We start from the raw sequence: 6,000 nt of genomic DNA, 5'->3' as shown, positions 1-6,000 counted from the left end.
CTAGGGAATTCAAAAGAAGAGGTGTACAAAATTTCCGTAGAAAATATTTTTTCACGATCACACTAAATTGAAAACATTTGTTGAAAACAGTTCAACAAATCAAATTATTTGAAAAATTACTTTTCCATTTAATTTTTTAAAATATGTTTTATTTAATTTCAAAACAGGGCTTTAATGCGTCAGTAAACAAAATTCCGTAACAGTTATCCTTGAAAACGTTTTTACAACTTTTCGAAGAATACTGTCATAGAGTGATGAGTCATAAATTTTATGGCCGCTTAAAAATTTTCATAATATGTACTAAAAATTATACGACGAAGTAAACTTTTCACGATAATTTTTATATTTTTAAACAAAGTTTGGTATCATTTATGAATAAAATAAAACAATTATAAATCAAATGTTTATACCACCAATTGCTGATAAAAATGTAATTCTAGTAGGTAATCTTTTTTTTTTTTTTTTTTTTTTGAAGAAAAAAAATGTAATTAAAATATTTTAGTTATGATAAATATGTAATTAGACCATAAGATTCCAAAATTGAAATGTATACTTCAATCGGCAGAGTTGGATTCAGAAATATTTTAAAATTGTAACAGACAATTCTTATATTTATCAATAAATGGCTTCCACGTGATCAAATTAATCGTTGAACAAAGACTTATGGCGATGTTGAAGCTATTTGATGTTCCGTAGAAAAAAAAATAATTTTACTGATTCTCACCTATCGTAAGACAAATTTCAAAGTAAAATTTCTTTTTTGCGTTGTATTGGTTGTTAAACTCATGGTTTCTGTTGACTTTTAATAATATTGTAGTACATTTACGGGTTAAATGATTCCCTTTATTTTGGGTAAAATGATGTCTATTTTATGTGTAAAATTGTAATAGCTAAAATAATCTCCCATATTTGATTTCAAATGATTTTACTAGTAATTTTTGTGTTTATACTAATCATGCAACATAAAAGAGCAATCATTTTTTTATGTGAACTATTTAGTAAAAATACGCAATGGGATCATTTAACCTATTATTCTGCGACCCTTGAAGTTCATACGAATAATAGGCTTTTCAACGAAGACTTCATCTCAACGAAGTCGATATTTTTTCGCGAGATATCGATCAGGTAAACAGGAACGTACACACACACACACAGACAGACACTCAAATTGGTGCAAATGCCTTGTCCTGACCTTGAAAGGTAAATATATGTTCAAAATTTCGATTTCGAAAATCGAACCATTAAAATAACTGCCTTCAGAAATTCAATTTACTTGAATTTAATTATTATAAATTAATCTATTAGGTTGTTTCAAAAGTCTTTTCCGTTTTTATGAGTCGACTTTAAACTATACATAATAGTGCACTTTTGCCAACGTAACGCAAGTGGATTAATCCCGTCGGCATGAAAATTGGATGCTAGGGATTCGAGGAAGCCAACGAAGATCGTTTTCGCCTGGTCTTCATTGGCAAAGGTGTTTTACCGATGAGAAAATTATTGAGGTGCTTGGAAAGATGGTAGTCAGTTGGCGAGAGGTCTTGGGACTATGGTAGGTGAGTCAGAACTTCGTCGCTCAGTTCGTTTTATTTTTTTGAAAATACGAATGGACTATAGGGCTGATTCCAGAATTCGTGCGCTTCGTTCGGTTGCTTATCACAGTATCAGGGTCATCCTGTTCAAATTAACGGAACATATTTGAGATCGACAATGTGGCAAGATCGGCTCAACAATGTTGCTATATTACATATGTATTCGGATACGACCGACCAGATCGCGAAATTCGAAACGTATAAATATGCGTTTGCTACGAAGAAATACGTTTTTGTTGAACAACGTGATTTTTCAAGAATATGTCGAACTCTTATGAATATTTCAAAAATTTCATTTCATTCACTTCCAGACCTTTTAAATACTTTTTCACATCGATTCCCCCCTCCAAAATTCGCCACTGACCATCTGTCAGGCCTGTACCACGACACAGTGTAATAAATATTAATTGAAATATGTAGCTACGAAAACAGATTACATTAAAATTTTGGAACCAACCTAATAAGTTTTAAATCCAACTCTGTTCTCTTCATATCTTCTAAACATTCCAGCCATAATACAACTGCGTTGTTGAATTCAACCAAATAATGAAAATCAAAAATATTACCAAAAAAAAAAAAATTAAATAACAACAACATATTATACAGTAATTATTTTGATTATTAAAAAATTTCTTTTTTGTCTTCCACTGTGAAAACATGATCTCAATATCATCACCATCTGTTTTTATTGTGTTGTTTATCGTACGATGTTTTTGTCGGTATTAAATTATAAAAATTCTTTTTCTTTATTGTATGAATCTCTTAAATTTGGCAACAGATCCACAAACAACTCCATCATCCATCCATACGTATAAACAAAAACAGCGAAGCAAACAAAAGATTTGATGGAAAATTGCTGGTGTATGTTTTTTATTACATACAAAAAGTGTTTTAACCTTGTGTATGTTTTACTTTACTTTGTGTGTGTGATTTTTTTGTTTTGTTTTAGCAAGTTTTTTTTTAATCATATTTCAATCAATGACCTGAAAGTTCATGAGTAATACTACTTTTTTTTTGCTAAAAATAATTTTTATTGTTAGGTTGAGAATAGTTATAAATATTAATAATTAGAGCAATCAAATGTAACCCTTGCCCTTGTAAGTGCTTGTTCTTACTTAATATAAATGCTGAAAAAGGGAGAGAAAATAAAAAAAAAATTGATTAATGCCTTGAACTACACTTTTTGAGGGTAATTGCTTAGTAGCGTAACCAAAGTAATATATATGCGGAATGGATCTCATTGATCTTTTATAAGATCAATTAAATAAAGTTCAAAAACCACGCCGACTACAAAATCACGTTCTTAAAATTATAAGAAAAAGAAAATATTTTCATCTGAAATTGTACTTCAGACTCCAGAGAATTTCTTTCTCCACTATATTAAAGGAGTTATTTTTTATTTAAATAAGTTTAGTATCAAGTTCTGAATGTAAATGCACAAAATCCCTACAGAAATAGGCGGGGGAAGTGCCTCCATTGAAAGGAAAATCATTTTGGGCTATATCTCCATAACCGTACACCTTAGACCAAAAATGGTAATAACCTTTATTGTGCATAATTAAATTTCTTTTTTGTTTATGACTTATACGTCTATGAAGATATACGTGTACAGTCGGAGTAAAAAAAAATTAGAATCACCAGGTCGTAACACCCTCTTATTGTGACAGTGTTTAACCCGTAGCAAGTGACTCCATTACTACTGCTAAGTATAAATAAACTTTTTTTTTTTTGCTATAAACAAGTGACAATACGCAATCGACTAAGTTAATTGTTGAAATACCCAACGACAGTGTTGGATATCAGACTTTTGACCGCTCCTTCTATCTTTTATAGTTTTTGATAAAATGGAAAATAAAGTTTTGCTCTAATATGAGTATTAGAAGGAAAACTTCTTCTTCTCTCTAAAGATCAATCTTCAGTCACATCCGTGAGGGTGTAAATTAGGTTAGAGACATTGTATAGTATGTATACATGTATTTTAATGTATCAAGTATACATGTTTTGTAAATATGTATGTGTTTGTTTATTATTATGTACACTGAGGAAGTGAGAAGAAAGATAGCCTTTTACTTTGTGTGTTAGAGTAACTATCTTTCTTTACTTACATGATGTAAAAAATACAAACGATTGTTTAATCAACACTGTATGATGATGATGATGATGATGATGTGTCATGTCTGTTTACAGACGTTGACGGATATGCTCTTCCATAATTTTCGGTCGTATGCCGAATGTACGATATCGGCTGTTGTTAAGTTAAGTGGTAGGTTTTCTAGGAAGCTTCTTCTTCTTCTCCCTCTCCCCCTGCGTCCTTCCACTTTTCCCAGCAGTGCTATTGCTTCCAGCTCGTTTTTTCTGATGATGTGTCCCAGAAATTCCAGTTGTCTTTTATATATTTTTGTTTTCAGCATTTTCTTTTGACCTATTCTTTCCCATACTTTTTCATTACTAACGTAATCATTCCATTTAATTTTAAAAATTCTACGCCAAATCCAAGTTTCAAACGATTCTAATAACCGCATTGCGCATTGGTTAATGTTCCAACCTTCGCATCCATATAACAATACTGACCATACACATGTTTCTATTAACTTTTGTTTTATATTTGTAGTAATGTTTTTGTTACTTATCAAATTTTTAAGTTTATTAAAAGAAGTTTTAGCCATAGCCACCCGTCTTTTAATTTCGTGGATGCATTTTCCATCGTTAGTAATTAAGGTCCCAAGATACACGTATTTATCAACTGTTTTAAGTTTTTCACTATTAATTATTATATTAATTGGTTCGTTTAGTTGTTTTTGCTTTTGATTTGTCACTACCATTATAGCTGTCTTTTTTGGGTTAATGTCCATTCCTAACCTTTTGCTACTTCCATACACTTCATTCAATAGATTTTGTAGTTTTTGTTCACTGTCTGCTATTAGTATTGTATCATCCGCGTATCTTATATTACACACATTAAAACCCGCAATTTTGATCCCTTCTATATCTTTTAGCCGTTGGAAAATTTTTTCAGTGTATAGGTTAAACAGAATTGGTGATAGGATGCACCCTTGTCGTACCCCCCGTTTGATAGAAGCCTCTTCGGTTTGTGTTTTATTGATATTAACCACTGCTTTTTGTTGCCAATACATATTACTTATAAGGTTAAGATCTTTATTGTCAATATTACATTCTTTAAGCACTTCTATTAGTTGTTCATGTTTTATTCTATCGAATGCCTTACTAAAATCTACAAAACATAGATACACTTTTTTTTGCACTTCTACACTTCTTTCGATTATTCTTTTAATTGTAAATAGGGCGTTTCGTGTTCCTACTCCTTTTTTAAAACCTACTTGTTCAGGGGATATATATGAAGCTACCTTATTTTTTATTCTTTCCAATATAACCCTTGTTAATATTTTCATAAAATTATTTATTATACTTATTGTTCGATGTTTTTCACATTCTGTGGCGTTCGGTGTTTTTGGTATGGCAATAATGGTAGATTTTAGGAAATCTTCAGGCAAGTATCCCTTCTCATATATGTCGTTGAGTAATTCTGTGTACTTTTCGAGTATAGTATCGTCGTAGATTTTAAGCATTTCAGCAGTTATTCCGTCTGTGCCTGGCATTTTGTCGTTCTTGAGTTTTTCGATAGCTGCTTTGACTTCTTCTTTGAGAATAGGTGGGCCTGTTTCATTTTGCAATATTGGTTTTTCTCCTCTCATATCGTCTTTATATAAATCTTCAATATACTTTTTCCATCTGTTTACGATATCTCTCGTCTCCATTAATGATCTCCCGTTCTCATCTTTAATAACTCCTGTCGATATCGCTTTCTTTTTGGTCCCGCATATTGAATTCAAAATTTTAAATTGGGCACTTGGGTCGTAATTTATATTTTGGCTGAGCTCGTCACAGGTTTTATTAAGCCAATTTTCCTTTTCTATGTGACACTTTTTTTTAATCAGTTTATTCAATTCTTTATATCGCTGTTGGTTGATATTTTTGCACACTCTTCGTTGATTCATCAGTTCTAGGATTTCTTGAGTTATCCAATCTTTCTTTCCTGGCCTCATCGTATTTGCTAACTCTTCACGCACTATTTGTTCATGATTTTTTATCAACGAATTTTTTATTGTGTTCCATTTAATTTCAATATTATCTTCTTTATTCCAATTTATTAATGTTTTAACACTATGTTTTAATATTTTTAATTTAAAGCGTAAACTGCACATTATTAAATTATGATCACTGTTACAATCTGCGCTTGGATAGGTTCGCGAATTCGTGATACAGTTTCTGAAGCGTTGATTTATTGCGATGTAGTCTATCTGATTCTTGTATCTTCCATCGGGACTTGTCCATGTATTTATTTTATTATTTTTATTTTGAAACCAAGTATTTGTTATAACTAAATTTTTCT

The sequence above is a fragment of the Chrysoperla carnea genome, chromosome 5, assembly GCF_905475395.1.
Source record: "Chrysoperla carnea chromosome 5, inChrCarn1.1, whole genome shotgun sequence".
NCBI lineage: Eukaryota > Metazoa > Arthropoda > Insecta > Neuroptera > Chrysopidae > Chrysoperla > Chrysoperla carnea.
The sequence above is the reverse complement of the archived record's forward strand: the minus strand, read 5'-3'. Positions refer to the sequence as shown.